Raw genomic sequence first — 22,404 nt, forward strand, 5'->3', positions numbered from 1 at the left:
TAGAAAGTAAATCTTATCAAATGAACTGAGATTTCAGGTCCTGCATTTGAATATAATATAATTATTATTATAGCATCTAGAAGCCTACAATGGAAATCAGAGCCCCTTTGTACAGACACCCAATCCAAAAATGTAACTGGTTCATGCACAATAAGTTTATAATCGGTGTAAATACAACAAAGAATCAAGCATGAGCACCACATAACTGCCAGATTAGATGGCAACTATCATTTAAATCACAACAGCATACATAGATAGCATAACCTATTATTGTAGTGACAGATGTGTTTTTTTCCCCCAAGTACAAGATGTGCAAAGTGTTTGCTTTAGAATAAAGAATACAATGTGAAGTCTCTTCTTTAGGCATTGAAGTTGGATACATCTTTATTTTGCAGCAGTTTAAAGTAAAAATACAAGCTTATACATATCAGAACAAAATCAAAGTGGTAGATACAAGTTTAATAGAAAGGCAGTGTACCATTTTAACCAATAAGTTGACCTGGAAATTACAACTGAAAGATAAATCAGCTATGGACCTGGTGGTAAAAAAAAAAAAAAAGTTTTGAAAGAATAAAACAAAATGGTATTTTTTTCTATCGAGATGCAAGGTGCCCAGAGGTAATATGTATAGTTATAAATTGCAGAAAACTTTGAATATGTACCCAAACATTCTTGATCTAGTATTTGTGGAGCAATAGATGCTACATGGCTTTTCAATATGCATCAGAGGGAACTACAAAGGCTGGGGCCCAATCCAGAGCTCACTGAAGTCAATGTAAAGAGTCACATTGGCCTAAACAGGCTTTGGATCAGGCTCTTAGTGAGAAAAGAACCATTTCAAGTACTCCAAGTTACCCATAAACTGAGAGAAGGAGAAGTGAACATTTTTTTTTTTTCCCCAGATATATGCCTTTCTTAGATCTATAACCTGGTGAGTTTTTTCATGAATTCATACCACATGCCCACATTTTTTTTAGAAAAGAAGTTACAACTGAAAGTGAGTTTGAACGGAGTCCAACTAACACCGTAAAGTATTTTTACAATACTACACATTTTATATAAAATCTATGTGTAAAAGAGTTTTGAAAGGAAAAGATAAGGGATTACTTCAGATTCCCATGATCACTCTCTCAACAGAAACACATCAAGTTTCTTTTATTTTCTCTCCAAAAACTTCTCAGAAGAATTCTACCTTTTCTCCATATTAAGAGAATTCCTGGCAAAGGACAAGCATATATGGTAGTCTGCTCTCAGAAGCTCATTTTTTGGCACAACTAAATTGATGGGGAATGTTTCCTCCAAAATGAATCTCTCTTAATCTGCACTTGTGTGTAAGTGAGGTTGAAAATGGGATCATGGATATCAGTAAGCAGAAAAACTGGAAAATAATGACTCATCAATAGGATAGATTTGCTAGAGCAGCATGGAGTAATAAGTTAAATGTGGCCTTGAGGATTTATATTAGAATGAAAAGGAAATGAATTCTGATTAACTTGAAGCTCCTACACTTATTATGGGAATACTGGCATGTATTTCAGACAAATGCTAACAGACAACACAGAAAACAGAAGTACATACAGGAGATGTTAGAATACTCAGGCACAAATAGAAAATGGAAGCAACTACTTCATGCACAGAAAGAATGATTGAAAAAAAATATAATATACATACACAGCCCATTTAAGAAAACATGACATATTTACAGACTCAAAATAGTTCATGGGTCATATACAGATACTAGTAATTTCACAAAGGTCCATAGAGTCCATATAAGGCCCCTGCATCAACTAAGACTCACTTTAACTATAAGCAGTGTGTCCTTTTTCCAATAGGAGGGAAGAAAGGGGGTTATTGCCTCTAAAAGGGCTCCCTCTGTAATTGGTGGCAAAGGGTGAGGAAGGGGAATGTTTACCTGGATGGAACAGGAAGTGGCTGCACCAGGTGTGGGGAGGAGGGACACTACATTCCAGGTGACTGGAGGAGGGTGGTATTTTTACCCTGGGCTGTTCCAAAGATGGCCTCTCTAACTACGATCAGGCTGTCAACAGCAGCAGAGCTCCTCAGGGCTCACAGAGGAGGCTCCAGATGCATGCACATACTCACCACAACAGTGTTCTGAGATTGGGATGGGATAAGGGGAATTCCCTCTCCCCTCCTGGAATGCTGGGGAACATAGATAGCATGGCAGGGGGTGGGGAAGAAATCCCCATACACAAGGGAAAGTGTGCAGGGCTATGTTGCCTAGTACACAGGGCAAGGAGTAGTGGAGGAAATCCCCCAGGCAGTAAAGGGGGTAGTGCAGAGCCAGGGTCTCAAAAGGCAAGGGAGAAATTACCCACCCAGCCCCGGCCAGTAAGGTGGCAATGCCAGGCTCTCATCAATCATCCAACAGCAGCAGCTGCTGGAACAAGATGGCAGAGGAACCTGCTGTGGTTACATGCAGCCATGGGGCTCCACTATGAGGCAGTAGGGTCAGAGCAATACACTGTCTAGGACCAGATTGGGAAGGGGGAGGGCTGATGGCAGTCCCCCAAGTAGATGAAAACAATTAAGGAAATAAATGACGACTTGCACCATACAATTTATTACCAGATATTCCCACCATTTTAAGTGAATAAAATTGTAGCCTAATTAAACCACATCCTTTGCCTCCTGTCTTTCTTCTGACATGGCCAGACAATGGCTGTTTGGGCAAGAAAAGTGCCTGTTCATCTGTAATACACCTTTAATGCTCTGCACAATTGGGACACAGGTGACTATGGTTGCTGTTCAAGTCTCTGATGAGATAGCATCCACAGGTGAGACTGGGCTATGGTAGTCGCAAGGTAGCTTTCTCCTTTCCTCACATGTAATTACTGCATTAGCCTATAATGGAATTTTATGCCCTAACTCTCCCGAGACAGCTTTCTATATCCATGTTGTGCACATACCCCAAGCAAGTCCTAATAGTCCTGTCCTCCCTCGTGCAAGGAAAGTGCACCAGTTCCACTGTCTAGGAAGTCTCCATATCTGCCAAGCAAAGGGTTGATACTCGGGCCTTATCTGGATTCCATCCCTTTTTCTCTTAGCAGTGAGGATGCACAAAGTGAACAGCTTGATTTATGAACACTATGCCAACCATATAGCATTGTGAATTAAGGGGAAAAAACTATTTAGATTTACATAATCAACAGGTTTTAGATGAAAGTCACCAATGAAGAGCAAACTGAATGATCAGATACTATTTTAAAATATCGTTTTAATCATACCAAGTTTATATAACTGACAGGCTAGTAACTAGGATAATTTTTTCTCATCTAATAATAATTAACATCTTCCTTGTGTTAAGTAACGGAGTGTGGGCTGGTGATGATAACCTTAAACATCATTGGTGCTTGAGCAGAGAACTAATCAAATGGGAGGAAAAGGTAAGCCTGTTTTATTTACTACTGGATATTTTTCCAAAGTTACCATTCAACACTAAGTATAACACTTACCTATTCCTCCCACAGGCAATTCCTTGCTCCACTACCACAGATGTTTTCTACTAGTACTATTTATGATTCTTTTGGAAGATCTGTGCATACTGGGATGTCCAGTGTGAATGCAAACTTAGAGATTGCACAGAGAAGCTTCATGGCCTACAACAACCACCAAAAAGTTTATTTTGAAGAAAAAGTGTGTTTGCTGAAATGTTCTTTATTGTTAGGACATTTGGCAGTTTATTGTAAAGCTAGCCTACTTGGTTGAAAAAAATATATTCTTATTCACCTTTAAGATTCAGTCCCCTAACATGCAATGTACTACCTTCACATCAGGTGCACATGACTTGAATACACTGGAAAGACTGACAACACTGGACTTTTCAGTGATATTCCACATTTCACATTGACAATATCATTTCAAAATAGAAGGAAGGAAAAGCTATCAATTTCAACAAGGCATGCCATTAAAAACACAGGAAGCACAGAGATACCAAGGCCATATATCATTTTAATTCTCACACCGGCTTAATGCAGTTGTGATCCCGTGCTCCCTCATTCTTAATAAAAATGTGTTTAACTTCCACTTAAATGTTTGTACATTACAATATTAACATAGCCATTATATTTCAACATCCCTGAATAGCTAATATGCTGGTCATGTCCTCAATCTTTGTCCATGACTTTGTTTTCAAATTACTCTAGCACTTCCTCGGCATCTGTTTCTCACTCCTCTGAGATTCTACACAGTACCCATTATTAACAATTTTAGAAAAACTGTTCATAATTATTAGTGTTATCAGCATAGTTTTGTGTTCCCAACGATGTGACAACATTAAGCAAAGGAGAGAATTAAAGATCTTGACAACAACCACTATTTGATATTTATTTTTAGTCTCTTGTTTTATCTGTTATAGTTCAAGTGTTGTAAATATAAATGTCTCTAAACAAGGTACAGGCTGGTTTTTAAATTCTGGTAAAATTCAGTTAAATACTGCCTGTTTCTCCCTACGCTACAGTTTTATTAAAAAAAAAAAAAGGTTATATTGCTCGAAGTTCTCTATCAGTCTTTCAGTTAACTACAATGCTTGCAAAGTCAGTGTGAAATGACAAATCCTAGTTTGTCATTACAATTACAATAATTTAGTAGTGCATTGTATTACAATGCACTACTAAATTAGATACACATTTGAAACAATTTCATCTATTGAGCAGTGGTTACCACAAAACTTTGCTCAATCACAAAAATAGAAGTGAAGAAAGTTCCCACTGAAACAGCATAAAGACATACAACATTTAAAACCATTCAAAGAGTTCAAGACATGGATAAAGCCTCATGTAAAAAAATGAATTATAATATGCTCTTTCTATTTGCAAACTGCGAGCTTATGTCACAAAGAAAAAAAAGTTCCTTCAGAACGTGGTATATTTTCTTTATAAAAAAATAATTCTTAAAACAACTACTTGTGCTTGCTTGTTGGGTCAATGACACCTTTCACATCTTAGAATGACCTTTAAGAGCTAATCCTCCCTCGTTTTCTCTGTCCTCTTTCTTAGTATTAATAGCTCAAAAATAACTTAAGGATGAATGAAAAATCCTTCATATTGCCCTTTTAAAGGCAAACACACACGCACTGGAGATCAGAAGGCTAATTAAAGGCCAACATTTCCCCAAATGTAAATGATAGCTTTATTTATTTAGCTGACCACAAGTACGGTTTTGAAATCCACAAAAGTCTGAATTAAACTTTAAAAACATCCATATTGAGTGAGCTCAAATGTGGTTTAGGGGAGAAGTGACATTTTAAGCAGCTGTTCTATGGTCTACCATATGTGAACTAAGTTTGTGATTTTTGTTCCTGTAAAATTCCTAGAGGAGACGTGTCTACATCGCAGTTGACATTAGCTGTCAGATTCAGGAGACACACCAAGGACTGAACAGATATAAAGAATAAAACTACCCTGATACTTCTAGAGGCAATACTTCCATTTCAGGCTTGAAATATATTGGCAGGGTAGCGTGGAGAAATTTGCCTATGGTGTACTTGTTCTGTGAATGAGTGTAGGATTTCATTTACAGCTCTTTGAATCCAGCACCACTTAAAAATTAAATTTAGTTCTTGTTATTTTAAATCATGCAACACAAAGTCAAAGGAGGAAAATACATCATTAAAGTTTTCTTACTGTGCACTATTATGGCAAATTTTGAAGGTATCACAAGTTAGTATGTGATGTTACATTGCATACCGAAAGGGATCTCCTTGCAAGACCTAGGCTTTAGCTTATTTTTTCTTGCCTTTATTAAGTGTAAATCTGACTTTCAGTAAGGTTAAAGAACTTTTAAACAAAGTTTTATCACAAGATCCTCTGTGTCAAGTTATCCTCAGACAGCAAAAAGCCAATGCAATAGATACAGTTGGCATGGCTGGGGTATCCGTGGCCTCTTGGTGATCTCTGGCTATTGTAACAGACCCTGGAGACAATAGAGAGATAAAGTCGGTGAAGTAATATCTTGTATTGGACCAAAATTGGTTGGTGAAAGAGACAAACTTGCTGAAGAACAACTCTGTGTAGCTTGAAAGTTGCATTAGACCAACCTCTGTTGGCGAAAGAGACAAGATAGCACTTCACCCACCTTGTTTCTCTAATATCCTGAAACCAACATGGCTACAACTCTGGACACAATAGGCAAACTTTCGTTGAGGGAATCAGACTGGCACACAACAGCCACATGATCACTAAAACTCATGTTTGTACCCCCTTCCTCAGATGCACCAAACATGTCTCAGCCATAGTTCAGGATCTAGCCCTATGTCTTTAATGGAGTTAGTAATAGAAGAGTAATAGGGCGGTTTGCCCATGGGCTGGGGAGCCTGGGGCTAAGCCAGGTTACAAGATGAGTCCCACCTTAGGAGAATCAGATGATTCCAGTATAAAAGGCAACAGGAAACGGCAGGGGAAGAGACTGAGGAAGAAAGTCTAAACTAGAAGGCTATGTTTCTCTTGATCAGAATAAAGTCTCCATGGATAACAAGACCATTGAAGCTGGATGAGAGATACAGGGCTGGTATGATGGACATTGTATTTGAAACACTGAAGACTATTTTGAATTACTTTTTGCTACTGAGCCAGTTTCAGGAAGGGCTGTGGATAGCCCTGAGATAAACTATACGCCACTCCCACGGGCCCCTGAACAGTCGGAGGGCCTTGTGGAAACACCTCTGGCCACAGAGGGGCACCTGCCAAATAGTGTCCCAATTACAGAAGTTCTAGAACTATATCAAGTTATGGGTTGCAGGACAGGGTGGGGATTTCTTTCTGTATTTTATAGTTTATATTTGGAGCCAAACTGAAACTGAAAGCCAAACCAGCTCTATTTTTCATGCTGACCTCTTTGCTACCATGCTCCCCACTTCAACTGCGGCCCTGCAGTTTGTCTTTGTTAGGCTCTGAGCCCACAGGCTTTCTTTGCTTTGTAAAATAGTGTCGACATTTAAAGGGGTACTGTATATAAATAATATATTACAAAATAATTATTAAAATAATATTCTGCATGCAAGCTGACTGCATTTTGGGCCTTAATATATGGCTAGTTTTCATATGGAAAAAAAGTGAGATCCGAAATGTAAACTAATGGAATGTTATATTCTTATTAGCTAAATCTATTTGACAAAAGCCTAATCAAGATCTGAAACCCCTCTTTTTTGGTGTTTCTACAATGAACATTTAAATTTATTTTTTAAAACTGACTTAAGAATGAGCCTTTAGTTAAGCAGTATTTCAATAAATATTACTGTTCTCTGAAAAAATGCTCATTTAAATATAACTTATCAACAGATTTCTAAAATATACACAATCACATACAATTAAGTTTATTTCATTTAAAAATACTTCTGTCTTCAAAGATTTCAGTGGAACAGTAATATCATAATTTCCTAAGAAATTATTTTTACTGTCCTTTTTGTAAACACTACACTCTAACCCTCAAAAATAAACCTTGAGGAAGAAACATTTTTACTAAAAACTAAAGCAAATGAAGATGTAGTAGTAGTAGTAGCAACTATTACTGGGGCTTAATTAATTAATTCAGTAACTAGCTTCAAATGGGGTACTCAGTGCAGCAAGTATTCATAGGATAAGACAATACAACTTTTTTTCTGCTGAAACTTTTTATCATACAGATCACAGAAGGTCTCTGGTAAATGCCTGGTCTACGTTAAAACTAAGTTGATTAAACACATTATAAATGTACAGCAGTATTAAATTAAACTGACCAATTTATACCATGACTAGACTAGACTGTTACGAGACTTAATATAGCCATACATGAAAGTAGGGGAGTGTGCGGATTTCCCCATCTTCAGCAGCCACACAGGGGCTACCCACATCAAAGCTCCTGGAGTTCTTGGGTTGCACACCAGATGCTCCTCTCTGGGAGCAAAAGGGTGAGAAGAGGACGGTAAAGAGCAGGGATTAAGCCGAGCACCCAACCTCACCCCATGCATCAGCCAAAAGAATTGACTGTTTGTGGGATGGTGATGGTATTCTGCACCTCATAAAAGGAGTGCCACAAATATCTTGCCACCCCACCACTACAACAGAGCCTGGCAATCACAATGCTTTCTGGTGCTCCACTTGGGGCAGTGTGCCTATGCATCACCTTTTAATATGGGCAGTGTACAAACAGCACAATCTAACTTTAAGTGAGAAAGCACTAGCTTCTACCTAAATAAATGAAAGGAGGGAATTCTGAACTGCTACAAATCCTATACATAATGGAGAGAGTGCAACAATCTTCTCAATGTAATTGGAAGAAGTGAAAGAAGGTGCCTATCTCTATCCTTGTACTTGTTTTTAAGACAGCTCATCAATTTGTCCGTCATAACTAGTTCCTAGGTTCCTAATGTGCAGCATTTGAATAGAGGAATATGAACTTGAATTTATATTACATATTTTGTATTCTTTGTTGAACTTGTTTACAAGGCTGAATCCATGCTCCAATCAAAATGAAATGTTTTCTATCCGAAATGTTAGGTCACTTGGGAATCCCATGTTCATGTTACAATACGCAGTTTTATTGTTTTAAGTGTGAGGTGACATTTCCAGGCTAAAGGCTTCCTACAAAAAAATGCAATGTACCATTTGTGGATTTTTTTGTGGCTAGGAAGTAACTGAAAAGACAGTAAGAAATTGTGTACATTAATACCCAAATGTGTAGATAATAGACTCAACTTAGGCAAGTCTAATACTACATTTTAACTTACTGGCTTTTTAAAAAAATCACACTGTTCTCTAGTGACACATTGCACTGATAGAGTACATTTCCAAGCTATGCTACAAATTGTAATAAGTGACTTAATTGGAGACCAGTTTTATCAAGCAAGAAAAGGTCAAATGGCTTTTGGTGATTTGTTTCCTACACAGAATCTTCCTGCCCTGGAAGCTAAGAATAACAGAGTTGGGGAATTAGATCTTGTGACAAATTGAAGAATAAATTAGACAATAAATATAAAACTAGGTTAAAATCAAACAAGTTATCAATTAGGACTCTGAACCTCTAATCTTTAAGTGGCTATTACTATATAAACAGAAGAGAGAGGATCTTTCTTGGACCCCAATCTACCATGTGGGCACTCCTGAGCCTTCCTGGAATGCTATTAAAATCAAGGGCGCCACGAGGAGATAATTACAGGATTGTGACCTTCTTTTTTAATGAATCAGATGAAAATAATATGACTGTTTTGTGTACATTTTAGTTTTCAATTTGATTATATAGTTTATTTCCTGAAGAAGACCATCATCTCTCCTTATTTTTCCTTATTACCATATTATAGATCATCATTGTAAAGTCAATCGAACAACTACAGATTAGCAAGTAATTATCAAGGAAGGGACTTAAGGTCAATTTTACACTTAGCTCATAGCCATAAAGATGCAGTCCAGTCAGGAAAATGCTGTCACAACCTTTATACAGTTCAGAAAATTCTATCAAACCTAATTGTCTGGAGATCTAATGAACATGTGATTCAAAATTCTGTCCTTTATCCTGACAATTTCTTACTGGGGATTTCTATGGCACTTGAAAAAATGACTATTCAGCTTTTAAAGATAAACTCAAACAACTCTATTCACTTAAAAAAATAAAAGGTTGATGTTTAAATATAAAGTTTCTAGAGCAATCTTTACATAAAATGTTTTATTTAATGTCAAAGCTATAGAATTTTAATTTAGTTGAAAGTGTCCTCATTTATTTTTCAAATTTCATAAGAATTTTGAAATTCCAACAAATTCTGACCAGCTCTAAGTAGCACCAACTGGTGACTGCCAACACCATACTATTTCACTATACAGGCCTTCAGAAATAACTTCAGTATTTCGGATATTTTTAGTTGCCATTACTAAATGTTGACATTCTAAAGGCAACCACTGAAATTTCCAGTCATACTAAGTGATTTTGACATTGCTGTTCTATGAAGAGCAATATTTTTGCTTAGTCTTTTGGTTACTTTTTATTCATAATCTTTTATGACCTATGGCAACCAGATTCTTGTACTATGCTCCAAGAAGGTATAGTTTCTCATGATGCTCATCAACAATGGTTGGAGAAAATATCACAGACTTAAAATATCGCTATTACTATGCAAGGGAATAAAGGCAATAAAGATTATTATTGGCAATTGTACCAAAATAGCGTGAAATAAAGTGATAAACACAAACATGCCTAGACTAGTGCTACAGCAGCACTATACTGCCACTAAAATTTCTTACTAAGGGTCCGAATTATCTAATATGGCAGACAAAATTCTTCTTTTCCTTACAGACTTTGTGACCTGTCACTTATACATGCTTGGCCAGATGTCCTACAAAGAATTTCTGTGTGTGGAGAAGCCCACACATCACTATTCATTATATCCCTTGTTTTTATTGTACAGATATTCTGCCTTTATACAAAATGTTTCCTTTGAGTGATATTCCTTCTTTAACGAAGGGACAAGACATTAATGGTCAAATAATAGTTTCAGCTGATTGAGGTGTCTTTCTAGGATAAACATGCAGCATCTAGATACTCTGATAATGATTAGCCCTGTGGCACCTTTAAGACTAACAGATGTATTGGAGCATAAGTTTTCATGGGTGAATGCCCACTTCGTCACATGCATCCGACGAAGTAGGCATTCACCTAGGGTTACCATATTTAACAAATAAAAAAAGAGGACCCTCCACGGGGCCCTGGCCCGCCCATTTCCCCACCCCTAGCCCCGCCCCAACTCCGCTCCCTCCCCGCCCCAACCCCGCCCTAACTCCGCCCCCTCCTCCCTTCCACTCCCAGCCACGCGGAAAGGGCTGCCCGAGCGCTACTGGCTTCACGGTTTGCCGGGCAGCCCCCAGACCCTGCGCCCCCGGCCGGCGCTTCCCCAGTACAGCTGGAGCCCGGGAGGGGATGCGCCGAGCCGGGGGCGCAGTTGTCTGGAGGCTGCCCGGCAAACCGTGAAGCCGGTAGCGCTTGAGCTTCGGGGAGCCCCTATGCCTCAGGACCCTGCGCCCCCGGCCGGGCACTTCCCCTCCCAGGCTCCGGCAGCGCAGGGTTCGGAGGCATGGGAGCTGCCCAAAGCCCGTAGCGCTCGGCTCTTAAACAGAGCCGAAGAGTCAGGGGAGGAGCAGAGCCGCCGCGGCCGGAGGCTCTGCTCCTCCCCTGACTCTTCGGCTCTGTTTAAGAGCCAAGCTGCCCGAGTGCTACCGGCTTCGGGCAGCCCCCATGCCTCCGGACCCTGCGCCGCTGGAGCCCGGGAGGGGAAGTGCCCGGCCGGCGGCTGGGGTCCGGAGGCAGGGGGGCTGCCTGAAGCCCATCGCGCTCGGGCAGCTCGGCTCTTAAACAGAGCCGAAGAGTCAGGGGAGGAGCAGACTCAGCAGAGCAGCCACAGGAGGGGAAGTGCCCGGCCGGCATTTTCCCGGACATGTTCGGCTTTTTGGCAATTCCCCCCGGACGGGGGTTTGATTGCCGAAAAGCCGGACATGTCCGGGAAAAACTGGACGTATGGTAACCCTACATTCAAACACGAAAACTTATTCTCCAATACATCTGTTAGTCTTAAAGGTGCCACAGGACTCTCTGTTGCTTTTTACAGATCCAGACTAACACGGCTACCCCTCTGATACTTGATAATGATCAGTTCCCCATTTCCTTCTCCATGGCAAATGTTTGCATTAACATCTATCCCGTTTTTAATTTCTCAATGCCAATTACATCTTTAGTCCAAAAGTTTGGTAACTGAAATCTTACTACACAGTTACCATTTAATCAAGCCTTCAGTTCTTCACTCTCTCCATGTCAGTTCAAGGCATAACCCATACGCAAAACATTGAGAAACTCTAGGGAGAACAGAAAAAAAAGAGTCCTGTAGAATTGGAGCCTCTCAGACATTCTTTAAAAATACATTTTCAGGAAATGAGTTCACTATACAGAGGCATTCAGGCTATCAAAACATCAACTGAAAAGGAGAGTGAATGGAATATTCAATGACTTTTCCCAATAACAAAAGTAATAAAAAAGCTATTGTTGACAGTCACCCATTTTAGAAGGTAATACTGCTGTTTGTGAGCTGAGCACAACATTTCTTTCCTCTCTTCATTGATATCGTTCCCTGCCATTGAGTAACTGAACTTAATTTCTCAATGTCAACACCTCTGCTAATCCCTACATCCCATGCCAGTTTTCAAAGCAGACTATTTGTTTTGCAGGGAATGAGTTTAATATTTTACTAAGAAGTCAACAGATGAAAAGGAGTATTTTTCCTTCTCCTCCCTGCCTACATAATTTCAATATAAAAGAGAATTACAGTAAAAGTACCTATTACTCTATTTATTCAACATCAGTTAACTGGGAAATTGCCTTTTTATTTTCCCTGCTCTGTCTCTCACACACACTTTACAGGTCAGCCATGCAAAGGTGGTATATTAAGCTCACCTCTCACTTTCTCTCTTATTTTTTCCCCTCCAAACTAGCAACTACTGCTTCAACAAATGACCCTGCTGCTCCTGCTATCCCTCTATGTAAGGCATCAATATTCAAAAACTCACATCTAATAACTGCCCTTGGAGTGATGCATAGCAGCTACCAATGATCCTTATTGGATGCATCCCAGTCAAGCAATAATCTTCCAAGATGCAGCAGCTTCTTTCAAGACAGTCCCATAAACCAAACTCTTGATACATAGCTATATTAATCATAATTGCAATAATTAAAATAATGAGTATTAATTGCAAGTAGGTAGACTCAAGATATGATTTAGAGCTGTTCACTGACCTTATTCTGAAATATATAGGAAGAGCTAAATGAACCACCCATCAAAGGAAAACCTTAGTGCACCGAATTAGCCTTTTCAGAACATTTGTGACATGTTACCCTTTCGGTCATTCTTATCATTTTCAGGATTGTTTTCGGAGTCTTCACAAGCAGAAGCTATACTTTGCTAGAATTATCACTAATCTCATCATAAAGATGTACCAATTACGCTTTTCGGACATCTCCAAAATATCATAAGTGAACAGCAAAAATGCTTGGTTCACATTGGGAGGTTCACCTTGAATGTTCAGCTTGGGGGTGGGAGGTGGGGCGCTAGCTCTGACCCCAAATTGAATTCAGTTGTATTGTAGCCATCTCCTTCCAGCTTTACACCCGAAGCAGATGGAAGCAGATTGTACCAAGAGATCAGCCCTTTCAAATTACAATAGTTTATGATACTCATCTGCATTTTAATCAGATGTAAAGGATTTATTCCTGAAATACATCAAGAAAGCCTATTTTCACCACCTGGAAATTCATCTGAGAGTTTATAGCCAATCAAGTAAAATATGTTGCACATTTTAACTTTGTATATCTTGCTCTCTAGAGTATGCAACATTACATGGATATAGGTATCAGTGACTTTATTAGCAGCTATATATAATCTCATCAAAACAGGGACCAGAAGGTGATTTCACACCCAAAATCCATTTTATTAGGATTTATCTGGTGCTCAACAAAAGAGCTGAATTTGTGGGTTTCATCAAATAATGCCATTGTATTCAAAATGCAATACCAGAAGACAACTCTTATAGTCAGGGAACAGACCAACTGCAAGACTGATAGATAACAGAACTGGTTTACTGTCTGTGGCATGCTTCGTCCTGTAACCAGCAATGGTGTGAATTGGAATTTAGTCTTGCTGTGTCAAGAAGATGTAATAGCACAAGTGCAAAAATACAATTTTTACAACCTGCAGAGGCATGTAGTATTGTCCCAAGAGATAAATATCAAAATGTTGCCCTGTCAAAGTTTATTGTTTGGATTAATTTTTCTTTACCAACAAAGTTATACATACCAACCTTATGTTTAATAAGTTAATGGACAACCCAATATTATGACAGAAGCAATTAAGTGTATTATGACATTTGGTTAGCATGACTGGTTTGGATTGTTTAAATCAAATATTCTAGGAATTGGATTCTTGATATACCTTTTTGCATTCCCTGTTAATAGGGAAATAGAGCTGCTGCTAATAGGGAAGTATGAATAAAAACTGCAAAGCAAAGTAGAGAGTTTATGAAAGGAATATAGTTCAGGAACATGACTGACTTGGCTAGACTGAAAGACACCATAATTTCCTAGCCAAAAAAAAACAAAAAACAAAAAAACAGAATTAACTTACCATGGGTTTTTAAATGCACTATATAATAATAACGCTAACAGTAATAGCTATTATTTTTAACACCAATACTATAAGTACTTCAGACTTATCTAACACGTTAGCACTTCCCATTTGCAATGCACTATGCATGCTACAAATTAATTTTTAAGTTCCACATTGATCTATCTACATTTTGGAACATGAACAGCCATCATGGAACAATGATCCGGTTAGTCTAGAATCCCAGCTTTGACAATGGCCATTACCACAGAAAATCACTACAACACACCTACATGGTTGCGGAGATTAAAAGTAAAAGGTAGTACTGCTAATACTAGTTCTAAATCTGTTTCCCATCTTTGTTGTTTCAATTTCTGTTGTTGTTTTTGCATTTCCTTAATGGTCATGAAAGTAAAGGATTGATGGTGCAGGTAGAGGTCAAACAATTTCCCACACAGGTTGTCAATTTTAAGTTGTTTGAAGAAAAGACCTTGTGTCTCATTTCTTGATTTGTATACTTGTACTAAGTCTAGAATGTTGTGAACATCCAAAGCACTATAATAAATCATCATCATCTCAGACTGCCAATACTTCTGCTATTCCAGTCTCTCAGCACAAGGGACTCTGTTCATAAGTAATTTTGCTGTGATTAAGCGATGCAGACAGATATACAATCGGTCTCATTAAGCTTGCAAACCAAGTCAAGTTTGAACCTGATTTCTCATAGAGTTCTGTTTTGACAAACAAAAAGTCAAATACTGCTCTTGATACCTATCCCCTAAGAGGCTCTTTGCAAGGATTGAAAGTAAGGTGTGAGAGTGAGTGAGACTGTTAGAATTGCATTGGCTTCTTTCATTTTTGTCCTTGATCATACAGAAGATCACTACCATTATTCTACTCTACTACATCACCACATTGTTGGGTACCACATTAAGAGAAACTGTTAATATGCTTTTTTAGTTAACAGTTTTCCAATCAGTACTAGTAGGATATTAGTTAACTACATTATAGATGGTCAGAATAAATCCACTATAGGCCACGCTATGTATTCTACAGCTTCACACAGTTTCATAAAAGTCAACAGTCCCTTCTTATACATTAACCTGATTATGTCAGTAGTGCCAGTATAGTGATAAGGACGCTGGTGAGTGGTAAGGTGAAACATGGACACATGGATGCCAGTTTACAGCTATGTTGTCTTAACTCTACAGCTATTTCTTCCTCTGACAACAGTAAGCTTTCATCAACCAATTTTACCAGAATCGTGAAATGTAATTGGATTTTTCTATGTCAATATGGAAAAGAATTGGCAGGTGAGATTTAGTCAGATATAAAATAAAAATAGTAAGAAGAGAAGTTGCTGGTAAAGTAAAAAGGGCAAAATGCATATCTCGCTAATATCTCTGTATGTCAGTGGGGGAAAAAAAAGTCATTCAAGCAAGATTTCATGTTAATGGCGCACCCAAATCAATCTAGAATAGAATAATTAGCAGGTGGAGAGTGTGCATAATGTTGATATAGCATTTCAGAAAAATATATGTCTCATAATGTGATAAAATCTTTTAACAACAACAAATGACAACCTAGAGTTTAGAGAACATTTAAAAAAATCCTACTTGATCATTACTTCAATATTCTCAACACAAGCAAAGAAATGGGGTCTATCCAGCAGGAGATTTTTAAACATTAGGATTACATATATCTATATCTATCTATCTATATATAGATTGTGGAGGGAGCATGTGTGTGTGTATATAGATATAGATATATATATATCTATATACACACACACACACACACACACACACACACACACACACACACACACACGCTCCCTCCACAATCATACTAAATAGAGAAATAGTATCCATAAACCTAATGCGACTGCAATATATTTCATATAAATTAGTTACTGGGAACTCATAAGAAATACACAATGAATTTATAATTATTCATTTTTTCCCCTTTGAGACCATATCTGATTGGCAAATCTGTAAGGACTGAAATAATTACTTCCTCAAAGAATTAAAATATATATTGAATTCATTTCAGGGTGGAGCTGGTTTTCTTGCTGGCTGATTTTACCTAAGCTGTAAGACCTCACATTAATGGCAAAATTCTGACAGGATGTCGTTGCCAGCCTTGTGACTGTTTAACTCATACAACCCCACCAAACTCTTTGAGAGACCTCAAAATGAGCATGTGTTCTTTGCATCTGATGCAAATGCAAGAAAAGCCCACCATCAGGGGACTCCTTCTTCAAGTGCACTCACTTTGTTCGCTGATCCAGAGCCAAAGTGGAAACAAGGTGCTATACAGACCACCCAATCTTCCCCCTGACTTTCTGTCAGAGCTCAGGGATTGTGTGACTTCAACAGCCACTTGAATGACTTAATTCACACACAGGATGTTTCAAACTTATCCTGCTATATCCTCCACTTCCTGGAGTTTGCCTTTTTTCTAACTTAAAACCAATGCAAGTATAAACCTCAGCACAATCTTCTTCTTGAGTTTGGTTGTTTCCTGGCTCTCTCCATGCAGGAGCCCTCTATCCCTGCAAATACCTCAGAGGAAGGTAACCTTTTTAAACTCCTGGATTGGAGCTATATTGCTCGTGTCGGTGCACGTACATAAATATTAAACTTAATACATAAACCACTATCAGAAGCTGTACATTTTAATAAGTGGGTGGTTTAAAATGAACTTAAAATAGATTATACTGATACGGTGTGTGTACACACACAGACACACAGTATTTCATAAAGGCATAAAACAGGTTTTGTTGCCAAACCTCCCCCCCGTTTTTTCCCCTTCTACAAGTTCTTCTCTACTTTAATACAATAAACTGAATTATCTCATATACCTTTTTATCTTGCAGATCCCAACAATATTTGGCAGGCCTGGAACGTCATGTTGAGGTTGCAGGCTGAAACCCGAGATGCAGCTGCTGTGCGAGTCAAAGTCTGGAAAGAAAAAATGAAAAACTGTATGAGGATTTCAACAAACTCCAGTTACTGCACAGTAAGTGCAGTACTCTAATCTCCCCTTATTTGCCACTATTTTAAGCTCTATGACATTGCATAGGAAAACAGAGCAATTTGGCTGACCCATACATAATAGAAAGATGGTTATCAGTATGTGTTGGCTAAACCTAGTCAAGTAAACTGTCTTCTTCTGGCTCTATCAGAGAATTGCTTGCTTATTACCTTATAAGGTAATAATTTCTAAGCAAAATCTTTCAAGAAGTTGAAATGGAAAGCATATGCTTTGGGGACGAAATTGCAGAATTGAAAATCAGAACTTACAATCTTTAACTATGGAGTGATTACCGCCAGTCCATAATTAAAGAATGGGATGCTTGTGGATTATTATGCCATAGAACAGGGGAAGCAGTAAAATGGTAGACAAAAGTAATCAATGTCTTCAGACCCACCTCAAAGAAGGAAGAACACATATTTACACATGTTATCTCGCTCTCTCCTCCCCAGTTCTATGATGAAGTATTTTAGGGCTCTATCCTAATTTTATTCACGATTACAATCGATTGAGCATTAGTTAGAGCTGGTCAGAAAATTTCTGATTTCTCCATCTGAAAAATGAGAGTTTGTTGAAAAACATTTCATGGAAACATGTCAATTTAGAAGAAATTGGGGGGGGGGGGACCAAATTGAGTGAAGGTTTGAAATGTTCTGATTAGACTTTTTCAATATTTAAAGTTGCCATTCCAAAACAATTTTTTCATTTCACATTTTTAAAATTTTATAAAAATGTCAAAGGTAAAAATGTAACAAAATGTTTCAATCAACAACAACAACAAAAAGTATTTTTCTGAATTTCATTTTGTGGGAAATTCCATTATTTTTTGTTTTCATTCCACACTGTTATTGCAGAATTTCTCAGGAAATCAGTTCTCACCCAGGTCTACAATTAATGTAGTAATGTGACTATTAAAGGAAAGCAAGACATTTGTATTTTTTAATGCAAAATCATAATGTGAAATATTTTATGTCTCTTTTAGCATAACATATGTTATATATATTTTAATAGGGTGGGTGTGAATGCTATTGTTGAAGTTGCTATGAGTCACCATTATAAGCCCTGTTTTCTCTCTTTCTCTCTCTCTCTCACACACACACACACACACACACTTTAAAATGGAGATATAAATGTTCTCCCTTTGCTGACAAAACACCATTTGTGTTTCCAAGGAGTAAACGAGAGTCTGGAATAAGGAGTTGCTGATTAACTTTTGAAGACTCATTAGATAATTTTGGCTCAAATGCTACTCTGACTATCCCTCTGAAAAAGTAAGCTAGGTTCAGAAATAGATAGATACTAAGAGAAGAATTCATTTGTATACTAGAGCTCAGACTAGGTTAATTTTTGACTCTACAAGAAGTGGGCTGGGTGGGGACACTACCGGCCTACTGGTGTGAGAGAAATGCTAAAACAAATACATTTTTCCTCAATATTATATTTAGTATATTGCTAGTACAGCACAGTGTTCAATTTGTACAAATTAAGATGTGGGTAATTATGGGGTATGGTTGGCTGAAATTTTTCTTTATTTTTTTATCCAGTGGAAAATGGCGATTTTGTCAAAATGTTGTTATTTTGAGAAGATTTATAAATTAGAAGTAGAGCTAGTAGGAAAAAACAAATAGTATTTCTGTCCAATGGGAAATTCCATATTTAGAAATTTGTTTTTGTCCCAAGTTATAATTAAAAGTCAAAATATCAAAATTTCTCAGAGTTCTGACATGAAATTTTTCAGAAATGTCAAAACATTTTGTTGTGGCTCATGCTTCATGCCCCTATTCTCCACCATGCGCCAGATTCGGTGGATGGTCTACATCTCTCATGGATCTTTCTTCTGGTCAAACCATGAGGGTGCATTATTGGAAACATAGTCCAACTGGGAGCCCTATCCATACAAGAGAATGAGGACATGAGGCACCTGAACTGCAACTGCCATGAGATACTACAGCAGCTCAGGCAGACACAGATTAATATACTGACCAAAACCAAAACATTTTGATTTGGTTCTACAAACATAAATATTTCATTTCAGGTGGAGTCAACCTGAATTAAAACATCACATTTTATTTTCCCACTGGGAAAAAAAAATCAAACTATTTTGGTAAAACTGAATTTTCCCAAATTTTCAATTTTGCAGAAACTGTTTTTTCATTGAAAAACCATTTTGATGGAAAATTCCCAGCCAGATGTAGTCATAAATAATGTTATGAGCCTCAGAACTACTGGACAGGGATAACTGAGCAGCATTCAGAGAAGGGGTAAACTAAATCAGAAGTGTAAGTCACTAAATCTTTCAGGAGCCCCTTTCAGCAGATCCAGTGGAGAGAAAAGTCTCCAAAATTGCAAATGAAAGAAAATAAAAGGGACTAACATACCTTTCAAACAACAAAAGTACTAAATTACATCCAAAGAAGAATGAAATTCCAGAAGTTGGCCGAAATATAAGAGAGATCTCAAACAAAATGCAATTGAAGGAGTTTGGACATTTCTAAGTGGGGAACAGGACTGTAATATGTACCCTGAATTCAGATTTGCCCCCAAATACAGAATGTAAACAAATAATGCCTTGTAAATTTATAAAGGTAAGAGAAAAAAAATCAGGAAGCAGCATGACCCTCCTCCTACTCACACTGATCTATATCAGGACTGCAAAATACTGATAGACTACATATAAGGGGCAGTAGCATCCCCCAGAAGCTTACTGTGCAGTTGCTAGGAAAATACAACTGTGCACTATGCTTAATGAGGTTCTACTCCACCTGCTGCTCTATATGCACCTCTCTTCTAATTTAGGCATGAGAGGGAAATGTTAGGCCCTCCTCCTGTCTCAAAAACTATGATGGGTTAATGTAGTGGCAGGGCTTTAGTTGGCATCTTCCAAAATATATTAGAGATATGCCTACTTAGCAGTCCCAGAAGACCATGGAGAGAGAACTATCCAGCAGGTAGCTCAGTCCAGTAAACCCCTCCACCACCCCCACACCTTTTAAAAGTAATGATGATAACAATGGGGTTCTTGAACTTTAATTACTGTTTGAGAGCCTAATTCTGAGTGAGTTCAGGGTACTAGTCACATCTTTTCACACAGTTTTAGACACTGTTCCCAGTAGAAAGAACACTTCTACTGCTGTCATCTCTGAATTCAGTAGCATCAACCTTCTTCCTCTTATCCTGGGAAGTTCCAACGTTTGGTACTGAATGATCATATTAGAACGGCATATTAGTTATCTTTTAATTGGTATTCAGAACTGAAAACCAAAGTCAAATAAGAACAGAGATTGCTCACAATAATGTTTATATTACTGCAGAGATAAATCTGTTGTCACTGAACCTACACCCATTTGGAGACCACTACATGACTGCCAACCACCTGGTTCAGAAATGTGCTGTCCTATGGCACAGCTATTCATTCTGAACCAAAGGTACTGTAGTCAACATTTTCTGAGTTTGAAAAACCAGTTCATAAATATTCATTTAACAAATGTAAATAGCAATATTCTATTATAAATTATACTCTATAATCATGTATTCTTTCAGTGGCAAGGGAAAAAATTGTGCAGTGCCAAGAATTCAGGATAGTTTTAAAGATTAAGCATCCCTAATAGTTATTATTAGACCTAATAGTGATTATCCCCAATGGTTTTATTACTACTACTTTCAGAAAGTAACTGAGGAAAGTAGTAAGGAGAAAGAAGAGAGGACAAGGAAAAAACATAGCTCTTTTACAAGCAAATGCATAGAATTCACATAAGCAATGGAGAAGGGTTTTTTGACTTAGTGTTAAGCAGTACCCCAGTTCAAAAAGATAATTATGGTGAGCCACAAAGTACTAGTGAACACAATAAAATTAGAGTTCAAGATCCTTCTTGGAGAAATAAGAAGCTGTCACTATGACACTACACTGCAGAAATGGCAACAATAAAAGATACATAAAAGGAAGCTAATAAAAAAAAACACATCAAGAAGTAAGGAAATTAAATTCACTAGTCTCCGAAATAAGACTACGTAAGAACAGTGGGCAAAATCCTATCCCTACTGAAGTCAATGACAAAACTTTCATTTGCTTAAGTGGGGCCAGAATTTCACCCAGTAAGCCACAAAGGGCTCACAGTGGAAGACGATTTTGATAGGTTCACACTGTAAATAGACATCATGATCAAATATTTGTAGACTATTTTGGTGGGGCAGGGGGTTGGTGATAAGAAGGGAACTTTTCTCTTTTAAGTGACTAAACACACTGCCCAAGTGTGTCTCATTAGAGGGACAGAAACACAGATCACACACTTGGGCAGGTTACATGACTATCAGTTTAACAGCTATTAGCAATCCAGCCATAACAATATACATTTTGGCTCCAGTAACAAGTGCTTGGTGATACATTTATTAAAATCTCCTCTTAAATCTCCTCTTACATATTTTGATGTCCTAAGAGTTTGCATGAGGACTCAAGATTTTTGTTACTTTTGCTTTTTTCTTCTTTTCTTTTGAATGTTCTGACACTCCCTGGGGTATCTGGGTTGTGAGGCACTTCACCATCACCCCACCCTTAATATGAGGAAGTCTTGTTGGTGCCTGCTGTGGATCAGCTCCCTAAATCTTGCACTGCATTGCAACACATGCACTGCCTTCCAGGTCTCTGCAGACCTCATTTTCTCTGTGCAGGTCAAAAATAGTCACACACCAACCCACCATGTCCTCTGACCATTCCTCATAGTGTCCAGTCCTTTACCCACTGAACACTCACAGAATTACCAGGCCTGCTGTTCCCAAAGGAACAGTACACCACAGCATATTAGTTATACCCTAGAACATAGCTCTGCTAAACACACAGCACTAAGATATATTTCTAGTGAAAACAAGAATAAGTTTATCATCCAAGAACAGATATTTAAGTGATAATGGGTAAAAATGTTGGAAACTAAAGGTTACATATAAAATAAAGTCATAATGTGCTTTACAGAGACTAAACTTAACTAACAAGTTATCCTCCTGTCTAAAGAAGCTCATCTCACCCAAAGTTCTCTCAAGCATTTTCAGGCAAGCCTGCTGGATAAACCTTTTTCATGAAGAAAAGTCACTGTCTGTTTACTTCCTAGCTGAAGGATGCTAGGTGTCCTCTTTGCCCCCCCATATATACCAAAACAAACCGTTGATGTGCACCTTAAGGTAGGGATCCCTCCCCACTGTTTTCCTCTTCCTGTTATTTTTATCTATTTGAAGTTTGCACAATCTTTCAT

General features: G+C 38.0%; 1 protein-coding gene across 13 annotated transcripts in view; it reads right to left on the reverse strand.

Moving 5' to 3' along the window:
* The window catches only part of MGAT4C (MGAT4 family member C), a 631,037-nt gene that overhangs the window by 460,460 nt on the left and 148,173 nt on the right, over positions 1-22,404 (reverse strand). For all 13 annotated transcript variants that reach the window (XM_065560073.1, XM_065560070.1, XM_065560061.1 and 10 more), the window contains one exon: positions 16,992-17,091. The gene's annotated coding sequence lies outside the window, so the exon portion shown is untranslated. The remainder of the gene's footprint in view (positions 1-16,991; positions 17,092-22,404) is intronic.

This window comes from Chrysemys picta, chromosome 1, assembly GCF_011386835.1.
Source record: "Chrysemys picta bellii isolate R12L10 chromosome 1, ASM1138683v2, whole genome shotgun sequence".
NCBI classification, from domain to species: Eukaryota; Metazoa; Chordata; order Testudines; family Emydidae; genus Chrysemys; species Chrysemys picta.